This window comes from Hibiscus syriacus, unplaced genomic scaffold, assembly GCF_006381635.1.
Source record: "Hibiscus syriacus cultivar Baekdansim isolate YM2019G1 unplaced genomic scaffold, ASM638163v2 tig00116959_pilon, whole genome shotgun sequence".
In the NCBI taxonomy this organism is placed as follows: Eukaryota; Viridiplantae; Streptophyta; class Magnoliopsida; order Malvales; family Malvaceae; genus Hibiscus; species Hibiscus syriacus.
In genome coordinates this window covers 3081843-3104308 of record NW_024063485.1, presented here as the reverse complement: position 1 = coordinate 3104308, position 22466 = coordinate 3081843, and the positions used below count along the sequence as shown (strand labels likewise).

At 33.8% G+C, this 22466-nt stretch overlaps 1 pseudogene; it reads right to left on the bottom strand.

Annotated features, from left to right (window-relative positions):
* Positions 1 to 543: 543 nt before the first annotated feature.
* LOC120189830 lies at positions 544 to 6203 on the bottom strand (annotated as a pseudogene).
* Between the last annotated feature and the right edge of the window lie 16263 nt (positions 6204 to 22466).

Here is a 22466-nt window from a genome sequence, read left to right as displayed (position 1 = left end):
GTGTGGGGTATTACAAACTGCCCAAAGTAAAGATTGATCACTTCCTAAAGTTCATGATAGATTTCATATATTCTGACACTTACCCTTAGAATTTCTCAACCCCCTTTTACCAGTCTTGTATCGTACTCAACAGTGGTAAACAGTTTGGTCTTGATTAAACATGTCTCAAGTATAAGATTTTGTGTATATAAAAAATTCTTGTTAAGAGACTTGTCCATTAAAATTAAGTATGCCACATGAATATATTCAAATTAGTCAAAAAGAACCCTAAAGAATAGAGAGAACAACCAAAAAAACTCCCAATAAAATTATCAAACTAAAGGTCACAGGTTCGAGCACCAGCGACTGCAACTAGGGTGATTGAGCGTTCATTGTCAAATGTTTGAGAGTATTTAGAACATATACTACTTTATAATCAACATAACTTAATAAACAAAAGGGTAAACTATGTCAATAGTCTCTTTTGTTTTCGGTTTGACCGACTTTGGTCATCGGTTTTTTAATTAAGTGTGCTTGGTCCCTTACATTATCGGTTTGTTTGGTTTAAGTCACTCGGCCGTTAACTTCCGTTAACCCATTAACGGAAATCTGAGTGGAAATTAAAAAAATAAAGAAAATTAAAAAACAAACTCACGTGTAAGACTTCTTCTTCTTGGGGGACTAAATAAGGAGGTATATTGTATATTAGAAGTGAAGATGGATCAAGCAGACCTGCTTTTGGTTGCTACTGCTTCTGATTGTCAGCAACGGAGAATCAGTTTCTCTATTGTGGATCTGATCTCCATGGCCACCGTCGCTGGCAGCTTCTTCTTCGTCTTCTACCGATAATCTTTCATATGTTGCGTTGGCAAACGTTGCTGCAATGATCATAACAGGCCCTGCTGTCACAACTGAACCGACGAAACTTTCACCTACGACTTGCCCTTGACCACCAGTTAGGTATATAGTAAGCCTTTTCGTGCTCGGTGGTACCAGTCCAGAAAGAAAAGCTTAAGTCAAAGACAAGATTTCGAACCTCCCTTGGAGAACAACACCGCTCCGGGTGTTGCCAGTTGTCTAAGTGTAACGTTTGTGATCGAGTCACTGCCACTAAGCACACAGACACCGCATGGCCATCTTCGGATGAATTGAGTTATGCTTCCATCTACATCAATGCCATTCGCAAGTCGCTACTTCCATGACGTGACTACGGAGCGCGTTAGAGCCATCCCCAATGACAAATATGGGTGGTTTAGGCTTACTCTTGGAGCCCGGAGCTCGGCCTCTAGGTATTCGATTACTAATCTCAATAGCCCCCTCTTTTGGTTTGTAACGCCTCGAATCCCGGGTTAGTAGTTCGGGTAAAGCCCATATTTAGTGACCAAAAGACCTATTATTACATTCTGGACCAAATTAAGTTGAAGGTAGGCTTGAGTTCGGCCCAAGAGTTTAAGCTTTAGGGATTATTTTAATTTGAGATAAGAAGAGAGGGACTAAAAGTGCAATTTACTTGTTGCTTTAAAAGCTGAAAACCCCCTTCCTATTATATGTTTTAAGCGAATTGTTCCCCCTAAAACACTCACTAGACACTCTTCCTTTTATCTCATATTTCTTCTTCTTCTTCTTTCTCCAAGTGAAGATTTCAAAGATTTCAAGCCTTGTTGAGTTTAGTTAAGGTAAGCTTGGTAATCTACAATCAAATAGCTTCATTTTAAGCCCCATTTTTCAAGTTTTACACTTAGGTTCTAAAAATGGGTTTTAGGGAGGTTTGAGAGAATATATGGATTCTAGCTCGTTTTTTTTTTGTATATTCAAGTTATAGGATGTATTTTAACTTTAATCCAACCACTTAGTTAAGCTAGTAATTTCTTTTCTTACCTTTGAATAGTGAAAGAAGTGGAGAAAGTTCAATAGCAAGGAGAAAAGAGAAATTGCCTCATGAGTGATTTGAGGGCATTTCTAGCAGCCAAGAATTCAAGGTAACACATTTACAACTTCTTCATATCACTTGTGAGTTATTAGAAATGCATTCTAGCTTCAGAGATTAAGTTGAAGCACGTTGAGAAATTTCATGGAAATTCTATGTCTTAGTGTTATGGCATGTTTCAAAGCCTTCTTTATGACCCCAAATGTCAAATAAAACATTTAAGCACTAATTGGGTCCTCAATGGGACCTTTTGGGTAGATGGATAAGTATTTTCATGCCAAAGCATTGTACTCTGTAGCGATGATATCGATACCATAAGAAATATCGATATTGTTCATCTTTCAGGAAAAAACTAGGCAATGCTAAAAAAAAGTAGTATCGATCATTCATAGAGTATTGATACCTAGGGTAGAAGTATCGATACTCCCCACAGAGGTATCGATACTGGGTTATTTTTCAAAAATATCGATACTGGTATCGATACTCAGGTAAGTATTGATACCCTAGCACAAAGTATCGATACTCACCTAGAGTATCGATACTACTCTACCCAATTAGCCTACATCAGTCTGGGGGTATCGATACTAGCAGATGGATATCAATACCAAAGGTTTAGTACCGATATTGAAAGGTCAATATCGGTAATTCTAAACATTTTTTGATAATTAATCCAAGGATTAAGGGATCAGATTTGAGGTACCCTATATACTCAGATTAACAGCAAATAAGACTCCAAGTGATAATTGTAATTTATATCAGAATAATAGAAACAACAATTGCCAGGATTAAATAAAACTAGCCTTGTTTGTAAACTCGGAAATGATCGGACACTCGGGTCACTTTAGTAAATGACTAGTATCGAACAATAAATTAGTTCAAATATCCTTAGGTAGTGCGCGAGGATCTTTAAACTGACTAACTAGGGCCCAGGCCCGACACTCATGAGGGGTGGTTAGTTGAGGGGTTTGTTGAACTATGTTTTGATATAACAATTTAAGGCAAAATGGTTTTTGGACTTGAATTGAATTTACAAATGTTTTTGGACTTAATTGAATTTATTAAATTTTTAAAAGGAAATCCATGGAACAAGAAAGAAGAACCAATAAAGGTGGTGTCTCTAATGGCTCATGAAGAGCCCGAGGTATCTTCTAACTTAATTGAATTTAATTCATATACGTTTGATGAGTTACAAGATGTTTTTAATAGGTTATATTCGGAGTTTGAGACCATGAACTCCAAATATAAGAAAATGATTTCAAAATTTAAAATCGAAAATGATTTTCTTTTGAAAAAAAAAATAGATTTTGAAAGCCAAAATGAAATTTTGAAAAAGGATTTAGAGCTTTCAAAAATAAAAATTGAAAGTTTTGAAAAAGAAAATTTTGATTTAAAAGTTAAGCTTGAATGCTTAACAAAAGAAAAAGAAATCAATTTAAATAATTCATTTAGTTCAATAATGACAATATGCTCACATTGTCATTATCATGGTCACAAGGAACATACTTGTCCTTTGAAGAAAGGAAAACGTTTTAAAATTAGGCAAGTATGGGTTCCGAAAGGAACACGAGGCATTGAAACTAACGTTGAAGGATTGAAAGCAATTTGGATACCAAAATCGAAATAAATGTCTCTTGTAGGTGTGTGAGAGCAATGATGATGAAAGCGATGATATTCAAGATGCTCTAGCCATGTTTTTAATTTTAGTTATTTGGTTGCTCATAGGATTTATGCATGAATGAGTTTTGATTTTAAATGATTATGCATTGTTTTCAATCTCATGTATGTTAAAAAAATGGTTATGATGAACATTTTAAATTTTTAATGATTTTTTTTTTATTTTTAGTTCATCATAATAAAATTTTGGTCAAAATTGGTTTTAATGAAAATGACATCTCTCTAACAATTGATATCAATTTTTCAAAAACTTTGATTTTACAAATTTTAAATTTTTGACCTAAATTTGAATGTTTATGCATGTTTAAATGAAAATGATATCTCTCTAACAATTGATATCAAAATTTTCAAAATGCATAACATTTTTGGAAAACTTTATGCATATGCACTTAATTTTAACAAATGGTATTGATATCAAATTTCAACAATTGGTATTGCATAAAGTATTTTAGTCTTGGATATATTGAATTTCATGTGCTACTAACACATTTGTTATTCTTTGTAGAAATTCAATTTCTTTTTAAGTGTCAAGTTCTTAAAGCTAAATTTTGATTGGAATGCATTTATTGAGGGGGAGCTTTGATTTTTCAAATGATTTTTAAATGTCCACTTACTCTCCAAAGTTTTTTGAACTTAAAAGATCGAATTATTTTTTATAACAAAAAGGGGGAGAAGTTTGGTTTGAAAAAATTCAATTTCTAAATGAAAAAGGGGAGGTTAACATTTTCATATATTTTCCAACAATTGTTAACAATTGAATCTTTTTCATTAAACAATTATTAAGGGGGAGTTTTGCCAAAAAAAAAATTTCAAATGTTTTGTTATATCAAAAAGGGGGAGATTGTTGAACTATGTTTTGATATAACAATTTAAGGCAAAATGGTTTTTGGACTTGAATTGAATTTACAAAATATTTTTGGACTTAATTGAATTTATTCAAATTTTTAAAAGGTTTCAAAAATAATTCAAAGTCCATTAAATTTGGATGTGAGCCAAAATGCAAAGGGTGTCAAAGTGCATCCATGCACCCCTGCAGTGCATCCATGTATCCCTGCAGTGCATCCATGCACCTGCACTAGTGCATCGATGCACCATGCAGTGCATCCATGCACTCAAACACCGAATGCAATTAGTGCATCGATGCATCTTTCTGTGCATCGATGCATCTTGGTTGTGCATCGATGCATCTTGGCTGTGCATCGATGCATCCTACTGTGCATCCATGCACGAAGGCTGCAACGACTAGTTTATTGAATTTAATGAAGGGGTATCGATGCACCATGATAGTGAACCGATGCACCATGTTATGGGCAGCCGTTTTAGTAGAAAAATCATCCCCAAACGGCTCCAAAACATCCCCAACGGCTATATACAACATCAAACACATTCCAAGCTATAAATACAAGCTAAGGACACTTGAAGAAGAAAGAGAACAACCATCCAAGCAATCAAACACAAGAGAAGAGTTTTTTATTCTTATTTCAACTTTCTCTTGTAAATATTTTGTTCTTGTGAGCTTAATTATTGTAAACACTACCTTAGAGAGGTTTTCTTTTACATTTCTTATCCTTTTGTAAAGGGAAAGGTTCTAGCTAATCCCGTGTAAAAGCTAGGGAAAGGTTCTAGTTTAGCCCGGAAAAACTAGCGGGTTTGTAAGGTTACTCTTTATCCTCAAAAGAAAGAACAAATTAGTGAATTTGTTGGAAAATCCTTGGTGAGGAGCTAAGGTAGTGGACGTAGACTTTGGTTAAGAAAGTTGAACCACTATAAATCGTTGTGCAATTCTCTATCTTTAATCTCCTTACTCCTAAACATAAAACCATTCCGACCCCTCTTTGCAAACCGTTCCGATTGTCGATTCGAGCTTCCGAAAATCCCAACAGTGTGTCCGATGTAGAGATTTCGGGCCTCATCCTCGATAGAGTAGAGTATGCGTGAGCTCCGAGATGTAGAACCCTGAGACGCACCATGATGTCTACCATAGAGTAAAAGTGCAGTATATGAGTATACTCACTATTGTATGAGTATGCTCACTATTGCATTTACTAGTTAGCTTGAGCATTTAATGAACACTTTTAGTAATGGCTTAGTTATTAGTGTGGCATTGGGCTAGTTAGCTCAGTGTTTGAAATTTGTTTCCTTACGCAGGTTAGTAGAGGAGCAGTCGAGGATCTTTTGTGTAGCAGTGACCCAAACCGAGTTGTATGCAGAGTACGCCTTGAGGTTATTCTGTTAGAGGGCACGTACATTTGTAGACCCCTTTTTGTATATTCGAGTAGTAACTTATTTTGAACAATGGTTTGTATATTTTGATTTATCTGAATTGGGAGCTCTTGATTAAACTATTTTACATAATTATGGTTGATTTATTTATTATGAGTATTTTCAAAAAACCATTTTAATGAAGAAATTAAAGAAATTTTTTGTTAGCCACTCAGGTGGATCTGTGGTCTTCTAATCTGTCGATTGTGTTTCGTACTAGTTTAGGGTGTTACATGGTTCATTGCTGGTGTCCCTATGATCGTCTTCGTCATCCGCGTTGCCTATGTTTTTGCCCTATGTCATTGATTGAAATCTCTAGATCACATTTGTTCAAGGTAGTTGAATTGCCGGCATGGTCCATAGCTTGTAGATTCACTTAACTAGCCCACCATAGCAAATTGAACTCGAAGCTCGAGTAAACTAAACCAAACACAACAAAAAAGTACTTGGTCGATGTTTTCACTTCGTCCAAACAATTTCCATTAAAAAGGATGCCATGGGTTCAAGCTGAAGAATTTTGTTTTATTTTTTAATTGTTATGGATTTCAGCTAAAAGAAGAAGAAGAAGAAGAAATAAAGTGATTTATTTTGAATTTTTTACTTTTTAATTGTAAACTCATACTTTCGTTAATGGGTTAACGGAAGTTAACGAATTAATAACGTAAGGGACCAAACAATTACGTAAATTATTTTCCGAAAAACCAATTACAGTCTATCAAAATATCCTTAATTAGAAAATCGGAGACTAAAATCAGTCATATGAAAACAAAGGAGACTATGACATAGTTTACCCAAAAAAGGAGTAAACTACATAAATAACCACATAACTATGGGCCTGGTGGCGAAATGATTACCATTTTTAAAATTGTGGCAGATATACCATTTAAATATTTAAATGGATTCAAAATGGCCACACGACGTTAACATTTAACGAAGGTGTTTACGTGGTAGTTAAAAATGGTATAATTAGGGCACGGGTCCTTGTAAAGTTACATATTTGCGGTGCTAGCACCCTGTTTTTTTCTTCCATTTGGTCACTACTTTTATATGATTTGTTTCCTTGGATTTTCATTTAATCCAATTTGATCCTGATTTTGTTTTAATTTGTCTAATGTCTTAACTTAAGCATTAACTTTAAAAAAATTTTATTCTAGTCATGTATTAAATTTGTAGATTAAATCCCCTAAATTTTAGAATTAATTAATTTGATCGCCAAGATTACTTCAATTCTTACTTTTTAATTAGGTCTTAATTTCAATTTAATACAGAAAAATGTTGTTTAATCGAGTACCTGCATACCGGTACCCGGTTTATTATATATATATATATATCTATATATATATTATTATATTTTTTTTATTAAATTTTTATTTATAATTCTCAAATTATTTCACTTTTTCATTTTAATTTCCTAATTTCCTAAATTTGTCACATAACATTTTAAATTCTTAAATTCTTAATTATTTCATAGTAACATTCTAAATATTTTTAAAATAATTATTTTAACTTCGAAACATTTGATATTTAATTATATTTTATTTTACTTTTTAATATTTTTTTCAATTATGTAATTTGATTTTTTAAACTTTATGTGTGAATTATATAATGTAACCTTTAAAATTTAAATTTTAGATTTTTCTATATATATTTTTAAATAATATAATTCTAAAATAAAAAAATTATAAATCGGTTACCCATGACCCGAAAATACAGGTAATCGGATGTAATGGGTCGAGACACGGTCCAAAATTTTGCTAATCGATATTTCAGATACTCAAAAACAAAGGTACCAAATTTTGAACACCCCTAGTGATAGACTTTGAAGGAGTAAAGAGAGTGACTAAACTGTAAAACGTACAAAAGATAAGGACTCAAGCGAATAAAAATGAATTCAAACATACTTTCACAATCATCTTCTTCCTCTCCTATACATACTTTGATATACATGAGTTCGCAGCTTATGCTGGGGAGTGCTCGGTGAAGTCAGATAATTTTTTTTTAATTATGAAATTATTAATGTGAGGGAGATATAATTGACATAATATAGTTAAAATAATATGATATAATTAATTTTCATATTATTAAGTTAATTGAGAATATGACAACACTTAAATCTTAAAATAAATCTAATAGTTTATTTATAATTGATTAAGATTTTATATTTTTAACTAAATTTATTGTTTTCATATTTATTTTTTAATGATTATATATATGAAATCATTAAAAATAACTTAATATTCAAATTATAAATATATATAATTAATGATAATATATATATATTATAGTTAATATTCAAATTATAATCATAGGACTATGACATGTGTCATAATTTGATTAGAGAAATAAATTTATTAAATTAAATTGAAATTAGAACCTAATTAAAAATTCAGAATTAAGTTAATCTCGGTTATCAAATTGATTAATTCTAAAATCTAGGGGATTTAATCTACAAATTTAATACATGACTAGAATAAAAGATTTTAAAGTTAATGAACACCCCCAACTCGTATCCGACCCAGATCCGAGTCTAGGTATCACATTGACTTTTCAAACGCTTTTCTTTACAAATTGGTAAACTTGCAATTTAAGAAAGTATTTACTTACATTAATTTAAAACCAAATAGGTTTACAAAACTTATAAGAGCATTTTCAATTCAAATCTATTAATACATGCCAACTATATTTACTATAACAAATGCATATAATTTAAACACATTTCTGATCTGAACTGTAAAAAGGAGAATCTGACATGTCATACTCCTCTTAGCTTCTTCTTGTTTTCGGAACTTACGTGAAACACTCACACGCTAAGTCTATGACTTAGTGAGGCATAAATAATACATTATGCATACTTCATGTTATGTCATTTCTAATTCCTATTATGCATACTTCATGTAATTGTAATACACTATAAAATATTATGCATCAAAACACAAATACAGATACATATCATTTCATTATCCTTATTATTACTCTTATCATCATCATTTAAATCCCTTTATCATATTACTCTTTCCTCTTACCATATACACATCATGTAACAATTATATAACTATACCAAAAAAAATCCCTTTATCATATTACTTTCTCTTACCATATATACACATCATGTAACAATTATATAACTATACCAAAAAACCAACCTGTCATCATGTAATTTCTGTGACACATTTCACATTACCAAACATACATATCACATATAGTGTATTTGTTATTATTCTTTGTTAGCCTATGTACACATGTGAGAACTATAGATATGTGAGTCTATTGAGGTTGTATACTATGCTGTCACCACAGCTCGTATGGGGTCCCACTAGGGGTATGAATGTCCCGAAGGACCACATGTCCCGAAGGACACTATGTCCAGAAGGACCACTATGTCCCGAAGGACCACGTAGAACCCTCGACTCTTAGCATGCCAAACTATACCTCTAGCCCTCATGACATATAACAAGGGCATTATGATTTATCATTTCATATATTCACATGTACATATCACTATTCATGATTCATATGCATATCACGTAGCTTATAACACTTCTCTTGAATTCATATGACATGTATATCACTACCATATATGTTCAATATGTTTCCATAAATCACATATACCACATAATATTTTATATCCTTTCTTATATGTTCACAATATCATATATAGTTCATATCTTTCATACAATTCCATAGTTTAGTATTGCCTAACTTAACTTATCTATATCATCATGTGTTCACATATTATAGACACTTAAACATGTATCATATAAACATATATCTTATAATACATACAAAAACATATCAACACGTATAACCATGCCTACATACAAATCATGTCATTCATATGCTTATGTTCATGACTTCATGTATTAAACTTATAGGAAATGAACTTATCGCAAGTCCAATTTCTATGTAATCCTATATCCAAATAAGATGCACTCACCTGGCCTCATAGTCAATACTGATCTCATCCTCTTCTCGATGTCTCTTACGTATCAACGTCCAAACTTGCACTTGATGGATATTACACAATCACATGGATCCATATCAGTATTCTAATCTTTTCATTCCTTAAACTAAAAGAAAGGTGATTTCATCTTTATTTAAAGTAGGCATCGGTACACTCTGTAGTGTATCGATGATCCCTTAATGTTTGTATCGATGCATTACCTATGCATAGGTACACAAATTACATTTGATGTTTTCATTTAAGGCGGTGCATCGAAACACACTTCCTGGGCATTGATACACACTGAATAATTTCGGAAATTTACCCTTGATGCATCGGTACATGTTGAATGTATACCGATAACACTAGCCCAGAATTACATTTCAAGCACGAAATTTACCTTATTTCACTTCAAACACTTTATTTCATTCCTTCACGTAGACTTAACTCATCTCTTACTTAAACTCATTAATACTCAATTACCATATCTTAAACCTCAAAATCCTATCCATATGAAATTCAAGAATTAAACTCAATTTTCAACATGTTCCAAATTCAATTCTAATGCTTTAGAATTCTTAATTCTTCTTATGACAAGTCAAAAAATCTCATCAAAACTCTAAAAACCAAAACCATATCAAAATCCATCTTTAAAACTCATTTACAAATCCCATCCTAATTCACTCATCTTATGTTTTAAGCTTATATAAGCTTTCCTTAAGCTATAACACCCAATTACTCCACCCCAACCTATAAATTCAAGGAATTAACAAGCTGAAATCAACTTACCTTTGCTTTGGCTCTCACGGTGAAGAGAAAGAAGAAGAAGAAGAAGAAGAAGAAGGGAGAGTTCTCTAGAAACTTTTCCCTCATTTCCCACATTTATATAGCCTACAAAAAGAAAGATAAAAATATTTCTTGTCAAATGACCATTTTACCCTTCTTTCTTTCAATCTTTACTAAACCATCATCAAAATATTTCTAATTAAGTCCCTAAACTTTTAACTTATTTCAAAATTAAACACAAAACTTTCAAAATTCACATTTTAGTCACTAACCCTGTTTTAGGATATTACAAATCTCCACTCCTTTTAAGAAAATTCGTCGTTGAATTTTCACTGAACATATCTTCTAATGTTCTCATATTACCTCATTTACTTAATCTTTGCTTCCTTTATTTCTTCAACTACTTTTTTCCTTTATGCATTCATTTATTGTCGCTTATCATATATACAACAAGCAGTAACCTTGATCATTTCCATTCAGAATCATGAATCAATTGCTTCATTATTAATCTCTAGTTTCCTAACCACAATAACCAAATTCTTATTTCATCACCATCTGACCCAGAACACAACCTTAAATCTTCTTCAAATGTGATTAAATATACTAATCATATTTTTCCTTTCATGTTCACATACTCTTATCCTATCACCTATACTCATCTCTGAGTACAAATCTTCATTTCATCCTCGTAATTTTGATAACCCACTCTACTTATACAGAAATTCATTCTTTATCATCCTTTGTACTTGTATTCTTTCTTTAAAACTTTTTTTAAAACATAAATACCATCCCTTGCCTACATCATATATATATGATCAAAATACACACCACATCCAGAGTCATATCATACTTTATTAACTTAACTTTATCTTTCCTTCAAATCTTATAACTCTATCACCTTTACTCTTATAACTTAAAACACTTTATATTTCATTCCTTCACATCGACATAACTCATCTACTCTTACTTAAACTCATTAATACTCAATTATCACCTCTTAAACCTCAAAATCCTATCATCCATATAAAATTCAAGAATTAAACTCAATTTTCAACATGTTCCAAATTCAATTCTAATGCTTTAGACTTCTTAATTCTTCTTATGACAAGTCAAAAATCTCATCAAAACTCTAAACCATATCAAAATTCATCTTTAAAACTCATTTTACAAATCCCATCCTAATTCACTCATCTTATTGTTTTAAGCTTATATAAGCTTTCCTTGAGCTTATATAACACCCAATTACTCCAACCCAACCTATAAATTCAAGGAATTAACAAGTTGAAATCAACTTACCTTTGCTTTGGCTCTCACTATGAAGAGAAGGAAGAGGAAGAAGAAGAAGAAGGGAGAGTTCTCTAGAAACTTTTCCCTCATTTCCCACATTTATATAGCCTACAAAAAGAAAGATAAAAATATTTCTTGTCAAATGACCATTTTACCCTTCTTTCTTTCAATCTTTACTAAACCATCCATCACAAAATGTTTCCAATTAAGTCCTTAAACTTTTAACTTATTTCAAAATTAAACACAAAAATTTTAAAATTCATATTTTAGTCACTAGCCCTGTTTTAGGATATTACAGTTAATGCTCAAATTAAGGCATTAGAAAAATTAAAAACAAAATCAGGATTATATTGGATTAAATGAAAACCCAAGGAAACAAATCATATACAAGTAACGACCAAAATGGAAGAAAACAAAGCAGGGTGTCAGGTTCGCAAATATGTAACTTTACAAGTACTCGAGCCCTAATTATACCAAATTTTTAATTGCGTCGTAAACACCTCCGTTAAATATTAACGTCATGCAACCATTTTGAACCATTTAAATAGTTCAGTGGTATATTTGTCACAATTGAATCCTTTTTTTTGGTAAACTTTATTGATAGTCCCTTTTGTTATCGGTCTGATCGACTTTGGTCACCGAAAAAATTAAGGGGAAATGGTACCTTACATTATCAGTCCGTCTAGTTTAAGTCCCTATGCTATTAATTTTGTTAATCCCTTTTTATTGTAAGTCCCTTTTGTTAAAGTCACTAACATGGCCGATGGACAAAAATCGAACGGACCAATAACGTTAGGAACTTAAATCGGACGAACTGATGGCGTTAGTGACCATTTTCCTGGTTATTAGAAAAAAACCAAAGTGTGCCTTGAGAGACCCTCTTCCTATATAGTTCATAAAAAAGATGGATCGAAAGATAACGGATGAAATTAATTATCTTCTTAAAACCTTTATATTATTATATATTTTAAAAAAAGCCATAATATCCATAATATCTGGTGGTGGAACTGCTTGATTCTGAAACTTTTGGGTAGAACAATTGGCTTTCGCGTTATGGACGAGAGAATCAGGAAAATGTGGATGCCCAAGGCTGAATACGAGTTAATAGACGTAGGGGAATGACACTACCTGGCTAAGTTTTCATCTCTAGAGGATCTCTGTTTTGCCCTGGAGGAAGGGCCTTGGATCGTATATGGACATTACTTAACAGTCTGCAAATGGTTCCCAGAATTTCACCCATCGTCTACGACGATTGACTCCACGACGATCTGGCCATCTGGGTTCATTTTCCCAATTTACGGGTCCAATATTATAACGAACGTATGCTATTTGCAATGGGAAATACCCTTGGTCGTGCTCTCAATTTCGATAGTAACACAAGCTTAGCGCCCAAGGGGAGATTTGCTCGCTTTGTGTTGAAATTGAGTTTGGCCATCATTTAGTGTCGAAGATTGAAGTAGATGATGTCTGGTATCAAATAGAATATGAGGATTTGCCAAATATTTACTTTAATTGTGGCATGTTTGGCCATAAGGACTGCACTTTGATTATTGCTCTTACAACTGCTGGTGCGTAGAAAGAAGGTAGAACATCCGGGGGGAAGATGGCAAGAACACAACCGGAGTAACTGAGGTTTGTGAACCGCTGGTAGAAAGCTCCAAATCTTCCTCCGCTGATTTTGGACCTTAGATGATTGCCCAACGCCGGAAATCTAGGAAGAACTCCAGGAATCTCGAGGATTATGCAGGGAAAGTAAGGAATCATGGGAGAGAAAAAGGTGGGTCAAGCTTCCTCAAGTAAGCTAAACCCACTTGACAAAATCCTACCCTCGTTATTAATGAGCATCATCGTTTGGAATTGTAGAGGTGCCAGTAGTAGAGAGTTTATCTGTAATGCGAAGGATGTTATTAGTGTTAGTCGGACAAAAATTTATGCTCTAGTGGAACCAAGAATTTCTGGAAGAGTCGCTGACCGTGTAACTAGGAAACTCACCCTTCCGCAGTTTCATATTGTTGATCCGGTTGGCTTCTCAGGGGGCATATAGGTTACTTGTGACGATTAACAGGTTTCACTTGTCTTTGTCCATTCATCTCTGCAGGTTGTTCACTGTATTGTCACCATAGAGAATGAAGCCCCTTTTTTATTGTCCATTATTTACGCTAGCCCCACCTTGGAATCTCGTAGACGACTTGGTCTAATCTCGTTGTGTTTGAAGGTCCAGTCTCTATTTTGTGGCTTATTATAGGTGATTTTAATGATGTGCTACTCTCATCGAAAAAGTTTGGGGGTAGCTGCCCTCTCCTCTTAGATGTCAGTTGTTTCATGACATGATAGCCAAATGTAATCTGATGGACCTGAGGTTCCAAGGTCCTTCCTTCATATGGTGAAACATGAGGAAAGGTCTGAATAGAATTCAAGCAAGGTTAGATAGAGCTCTAACCACCCCAAGCTGGCGTACTTGCTTTCCCGAAGCCCTCGTTACTCACCTTCCTCGACTTCACTCAGACCATTGCCCTTTGTTAAACCAGCTTCGCCCTATGATGGGGGTAAATAGGGGAAATCGCCCTTTCCATTTCCAAGCTATGTGGTTGAAGAAAGCAGGATTCCGTGATTTTTTTTTTTTTTTGTAATTCTTGGAGCTCCCTGAACAATGGTTTTGTGGAAAACACTATGAACTTCCCAGTAGCTCTCTCCAAATGGAACAAGGATGTCTTTGGAAACATTTTTTGTCAGAAAAAACGCCTTCGCGCGAGAATCCATGGTATTCAAAACCTATCAGCTAATATCATTCTCACCAATTTGATCTCTTAGAGGAAAGTTTGATTGCGCAGTATAGCATTCTTCTTGAGCAGGGGGAAACTCTTTGGGCTCAAAAGTCAAGAGTACAATGGCTGCAATAAGGGGACCGTAACTCTCACTTCTTCCATCTCTCAACCATAGTACTAAATTGCGGCTGCAACACAGCGTAACAATCGTATAGTAACGATTTTTAAGGTTAACGCGACGCAATATCGGCGCAACGTGATAAGGGACCGCATCATGATTGTTGCGGTCAAAAAACGTTACGTAATACTGCAACACGCTATAAATTACGCCGTAACACAACAATAAACTTTAAATTATCTGGAATATAAAATTACATGGATGAATTGTTCTAATTTAATTCTTAAAACTGGATTATAAATATATATCATTAATAATATCGTAATAGTTATGTTTAAAATTAGTTACTTAAATTTGAATTAATTAAATTATTTATTAATGTTATTTTAAAATTAAATTAATTTAAATTTAAATTGAATTTTCTTATATATAAAATTGACGTGATTAATTTTAAATTAATTTTTTATATTAACATTAAGTATCATAATATATTTTTATTTATTATTATATAAATTTTGTATAAGAGAGGAATTCACTCTATAATACTATAATAGTATATGTATTTTATCTATTTACTATGAAACTATAAAATTTTATCTAATTTATAATATAAATAATAAATAAATAAATAATATTATAAATAAAATAAAAGGAATATATTCCTTGACAAAATAAAATAAAAAAAGGATGGTGTATGCGTGTAGAGGCAGAGGCGCAAAACTGTAAATAATTGATAGACATGATTACATAATTTGGGATCTGACTAATGCAAATAAATAAATAATATTATAAATAAATTAAAAAATGAATATATTCTTTGATAGTGTGTGTAAGAGACAGAAAAAAAGTAATAGTTTATGTGATGATGATGATGATGATGATGATGACGATGATGATGATGATGATGACGTGATGATGGTGGTGGTTATGATGATCATGGTAGTGATAATGAAGGTATATACCAACCAAAATATGGACATATTTTATTCTACTATTTTTCATTGAGATCAAGGTACATCCAGATATCCTTACAATGATAATTCAGGTTTGTATAGAACAAATGCATCACAAAATATAAGAGATGATGATGATAGAACTCATAGGAGGATGGAAGAACACTTTTATGATTCATTTTCAAGTTCATCATTATATAGTTTAGCTACAAATGATAATGAAATTAGTGAATCATCTCATGGTTCTCATTCTTACCAAACAAATTCATGTTATCCACCTTACCTTGAACAAAATCCAAGTTATGGATTTTTTTGTCATCATTTATCATACGTGTTTCCTACCAATGATGTATCTTATGATGCACATAATATGATGTCTTCTTCACATGAAATAGGAAGGAATCAAAACCAAGACAATGACGAAGATGAAATTGCTTTAGATCCGCCACGCAATTCATTTTGGTGGTGAATTGTAAGATATATATTTTTTTATATTTGTAGTTATATATTTTTCTTTCTTTCTAAGTTATGTAAAATGAACATTTTTATGTTACAATATAAAAAATTTGATATGATTTTAATGATATTATTTATATGTTATTCATTAACATTATAATTGTTATTACTCATTATTCAGTATGATAACACTTTTATGGTTTATATTTGTTTTTAATAAATTTTTATCTATGAAATTAAATTTTTGTTTTCAAAATAAAATATTAAAAGAATATATTAATATTAGTATATTAAAAGACAACTGTAAAATGTATAAATATGATATTTTAGACGTATTGTGATTTTTGAGAAAGAGATCACGCCCGTGAAAGCCGCAACACGTTACGTAGCATCCGCAACATCCATAATCGCGATACCGCAACCGCATCCGTGACAAAATCCGAACTGTAATTTTATACTATGCTCTCAACTATCACTCGGAGACGGAGAAATAAGATTGAAATGCTGAAAGATTTAAATGGTAATTGGGTTACTGAACTTGACTCCCTAAACAGTTGGTCACGGGTTTTTTTCGGGATCTCTTTGTTGCTAATGATATCCCTCGTCTATCTCTCTCAAATTTAGATCGCCCAAAGTTAAGCCCCGAGATTTGTAAGATTCTGGTTAGAGACATTACTAAGGAGGAAATCAAACAAATTTTATGCTCTATGAAACCTTGGAAGGCCCCAGGTCCTTATGGGTTCCAGGCGGGGTTTTATCAGGAATTCTGGGATACACTCTACCCTGCCCTTATTTCTTTATTTCGTGGAGCTTTGGATACGGGCTCATTCCCCGTTGCATTGAATGTAACTCTACTCGTCCTTATTCCGAAATTGCAGAATCCAGAGATGATATAGCAATTTTGCCCTATAAGTTTGTGTGATGTGGCTTACAAGCTTATTACTAAAGTCTTGGTTAATAGACTACGACCATTTTTGGAAGATTTGGTAGCTCCGGTTTAGGCAAGTTTTATCCCAGGTCAGTAGGTATCAGATAATATTTTCCTAGCTTAAGAGATGATACATAAAATAAGGAGATTTAGGGGGAAGAATGGTATTTTAGCTATTAAGATTGACCTTGCACTACAACAAAACTGTTCTATAGCGACGTTTTGATCTTTGTTGGTTGGAACTTCTTTCCTTCTCCTTCTTCTTTAACTAAGTTCGGGATTCAACTCTTCCTTTTCTTATTGCAAAGAAACTGATTCTAGCTGTATTAATTTTTGTTTGTTTTAGTTAGAGTGTAGTTACTGAACAATCGAGTATGGAAAACATGGCCGAGGTTGCTGCAAATAATGCGATTTTTTCCCCTTCAAGGATTCAATTTCCTTGAGATTTCAAGGTTTTACTGTTACTGATATGTCAATATTACAATTCTATCTTTATCAATCTTTTCAGAATCACCCAAATGAAACCTCCAAAAATGTGTTCGATTTTGGGGCGTTTGTTGGAGACTTGATTGTTGAGGAAGATACCTTCTATCTTTATCAATCTTTCAGAATCACCCAAATGAAACCTCCAAAAATGTGTTCGATTTTGGGGGCGTTTGTTGGAGACTTGATTGTTGAGGAGATACAGCGAGTTCTTTTCAGGGTTTTAATTCTTAGAAACTCTTAAATATAAAAACAAAATTCTTTATTTTAGGATGATTGAGATTTAATTTTCTTGTTTATAGTGATGATATATCGTGGAGGGGCTCAACGGATTGGAAGAATGCAAGATTTGTATTGCTAATGTATAGATTTGTTGTATACTTTGGATAACTTTGCTAGTGTTTTTGGGTTAAGATTTGATGTTTTGTGGTGGAATTTCATTTTGCAGTCCCATAGAGTTGATTTAGCATATTCTTTTGTAGTAGTTTATTTTTGTAACCTGAAAGGATTTGTTTTTCTGCAATTGTTTCTGGATTTTCCAGGCATATGTGCAGATATAGCAGTGTCAAAGCATGAATACTGGTCGGCATTTGCTCCTCTTAAATTTGAAGTTGTTGTTTCTGCTGGACAAAAGGCTAAAGAGGAAGCATGGGATAGAGGCTAGTTCAATTTTTGACCATATCCATTACTCACTTCCTCTTTTTTCTTTTTGATCATTAAGTTATAGAAAGATACAGGCGGTGGTGATCCAGAAGGAGTAAAGTTGCCCAAGATCTATGATCTGACAGGAGAAGGAAATATTGAGAGCATGCTTCAGTTGAAATGGGCCTAAGGGAATTAGCATCATAAAGGTTGATTCTTTTTGTCATAAGGGAATATAAATTTAATCTTCTTTTGTTGCCTGGCTGTTGTGCATGCTTCTTCGATCTAAATTTATACGTTGTACTATGCTTAAGATATAGATTTAATCTTTGAATTCTAATTTGATCATTTTCAGTGTTATGTACTTTTCACAATTGGAAATTTCGTTCTTGATCCAGACATTAGATTTAAATTTACTAAGCCAAATTCTACTATTTACATCTGTACTTTGCGTAAATTATAGATTTAGTCCTCGTAATTTAATAATATTGTTCCTGTATAAGGACCAAATTCGTAACTTGTGCATAGTATAGGGTAATAATTATATAATTTGACCCTAGAAAATAGGTGTAGTAATACTGCCCCCTCCCCCCAGTTATGCATTGACATGAAGTCCATTTTATTATTACCTGTTTATTTCTTGCTCACTTTTGTAAAATGCCACTCTATGAAGTTATTTTTTATTCAAATTCTTCTTGTTTTCAGGTTGAAGATGCTGTTATACAAGCATTGGGCAGACAGAGACGGCTGAGTTTGCTTCATCGATCTGTCTCAGGTTTGATTAATCTATATTACGTGCAAGTCTCCCCCTCTCGGTCTTAGGAATCGACGTAGTTGGATGACTCGATTTCTCAATATTTTTAACCATGCCTTTATTTTCAATTTTTCAAGGAAGCCCTAGATTTTATTCTCTTTACCTTCAAATTTAGTTGATGTTCAGTAAAATGGAGTGAAACTAGTGTCTATACAATCCACATTTCGTCCTGAAGAAATAGTATCTCGTTTTTTTCCTTTTTAGATGTCATTATATTTTGCTAGCAGTTCTTTTCCTTTCCAGGTTGTATCTGTTGGAAATTATATTCCGACCTGACTGAAATACTATGCTCTAGTATTTATCCTTTTACTTGTTTTTGATTCAGATTTGAAATCACCTAGTGAACTAAAGTCGATAGATGCATTTGGTAAGAGATGCAGTCTTTTTTCCTGTCGTAATGCACTATCATATCCAATAACATGCGTTCATGTAGATTTTGTGAGACCACTGGTCTCAATTGGTTTAGAAAGATTTGTTGCTGCTTTTATCCTTTTGGATTTATTTAAATAAGGTTTCTTTTTTGCCTTCCAAATGCAAAACTAAGTGAAGTGGAGGGAGAAGATGTTCTTTTCAAAGAGGTGGTTACTTTTTTAGTTCAAATATTTTACATACTAATCGTAATTGAGCCATCAAAGAAAAATATATTTTCTCGTTTTGATGATTTTTTAAGTTGTATTGGTCTCTTTGCCTTGTATTTTGTTGCTACATCATTATTAATCTATATGCACTAGCAGTCACTACAAATTCTTCCAATTATGTTGGTGGCATGACTACTCAGCCTCAAGTGGCAATAAGCGATAAAAGCGAGAGAAGCAGAGAGGATATGTAGAACTTCAAAATCAACTTGAAGCTATGAAGCAACATAATCAAGCAAAAATTCATCCTAGGTGATTTCTTAGGTTAATGTTTGTTTATTCTAGAGAACAATATTGAACTACGTTACATTTTTGTTGGATGTTTGTAAACTTGAATATTCATATTTTATGTATTTTTGTTTTGGAAGCATAATTTATTTTTAGGTTGTTATTACATACTGTTACAAGTTAAATTAGGGTAATACAAAGTAGGAACAAAACATATTGAAAATAGCAATAATGAACAATTTACGGGTTCAACGAGGAGCAACCCATTCAAACTTGCCTATGGCAACCTTTTGCAAATAGTGGCGTTTTGTATTACAAACGCCACTAAAACCAATAGCATTAGCAATGTTTGTGCAAAAAACGCCACTAAAACCAATAGCATTAGTGGCATTTGTGGCAAAAAAACGCCACTTAAATCAATAGCATTAGCGGCGTTTGTGGCAAAAAATGCCACTAAAACCAATAGCATTAGCGGCGTTTGTGCAAAAAAACGCCACTAAAACCAATAGCATTAGTGGCATTTGTGACAAAAAAACGCCACTTAAATCAATAACATTAGCGGCGTTTGTGGCAAAAAATGCCACTAAAACCAATAGCATTAGCGGCGTTTGTGGTAAAAAAACGCCACTAAAATCAATAGCATTAGCGGCATTTGTTGTAAAAAATGCCACTAAAACCAATAGCATTAGCGCGTTTGTGGTGAAAAACGCCACTAAAGGTAAGAGAATTAGCGGCGTTTTTGGCCACAAACGCCACAATCTTTTACGGCGCTTGTTTTAGCGACGCTTCTTGTGGTGCTCATACTAACGCCGGTAGTGTTTTTAGCGGCGCTTAAAAACGCCGTTGCAGGACTAAAAAAACGCCGCTAAAAACCTATTTTGTTGTGTTAATATTTTGCGTTTGGAGCTCCATGTTGTCAGTGCTTTGGAACAGCGAGAAGACGAACTTTTTCAGCCCTTCTAGAGGCTTACGACAATGCGATCCTATTTCTCCGTATCTCTTTGTGTTTTGCATGGATCGCCTTAGTCAATTGATTCAACAAGACGTTGAAAATAGTACTTGGAAACCGATCAAATTGGGCAAGGATGGTCCTCGGATCTCTCATCTATTTTTTTGATGATCTATTCTTATTTGGTATGGCCAATGAAGATCAATCTAATGTTTTCAAATCTATTTTGGATCAATTTTGCGTTGCTTCAGGAGCAAAAGTGAATTTCGAGAAGTCGAAGTTCTTCATATCTCCAAAAGCTTGCTCAAATGCTAGCCGAAGGTTTGGCCAAATTCTAAATTTAGGTGCTACTTTGAATTTGAAAAAATATCTTAAAGTTCCCCTCATTCATGGTTGGATTACCAAAGCAACCTATAGCGAGATTGTGAATAAAGTGCATCTAAGGCTTAACGGGTGGGAAGAGAGGCATTTGTCTATGGCAGGAAGAGCCACGCTTGTGCGGTCGTGACGTCTGCGGTGCCAACATATATGATGTTAACTTCTCAATTGCCTATGAATACCTATCAAAGTCTTGATCGAGCCAATCGTAGGTTCTTATGGGCTGGTGATTATGAAAAATGTTCCCCTCATTTGGTAGCTTGGGATATCATTTGTCGACCGAAAAGTGGTGGTGGAATTGGTTTTTTCCAGATGAGACACCACAACTATGTTTTACTTCAAAAAAATGGCTTGGCGCTTCATGTATCATCTGGAAAGGCAATGGGTCAAAGTGTTCTAGGCTATATATGGTGTTGACGAATATCCAATTGACTTTTGTCATGGAGCACGACCTTGAAGCCAAGTCCAACATCATCCAGCCCACATCCGCACGCACTAAGGCACGTTGAGGCCCATATACATCAAGCAACAAACCAAGTCTTCCCCAAAGCACGCCAAGAGACGTGCCAAGCCCACGCCAGAATGGGATGAAGCCGAACACAACATGATTTGGGCCCTCCCAAAGCCAAATATGGCCCCCTCTAAGAAAAGGGACAAAGCTACCATCCTTGTTCAAGTAGGACTCAACCTTTACAGTTTTAACTAACTTAGGGAAGTACTTTTAGTTAGAAAAAGTAGACTTAGCCATTAACTCATAGGAGATTTTCACTATAAAAGGGGCCTCCCTACCCCATTGTATTCATTCATTCTTTTCTATTGGAAATAAGACTAACCCGGCTTCCAAGCCAAATACTCTCGTGCATCTCTTATTTCCATTCATACTCTTTTGTTCTTACGTTTGCAACAACTTAAGCAACCAAACTTAAGCTTTAAGGCGCCTTAGCGCCTAACAACTGAGCAAAGCGACTAAGGGTCGCACAGACCAGCTAGCCTACACTCTAGCCCCATGTCAAGTTGTACCAGAGCTAGTTTTGTAACCAGACGAGATGGCTACCCAAAGTAGCGAACCAGTAGCACTTGAAGGCATCGAGACTCGCAACCCAGAGAAGAAGCGAGAACATCGAAGGACATGCTCGCATCGCTCCAAGGCAAGATCACTAGACTTGAGGACTCTGCGAGAGAGACCAATGAGGTTTTGGATCTGTTATAATCCATCGATCTTGAGAAGTTGGGATCACTAGATCTCGAGAAGTTTGAAGCCT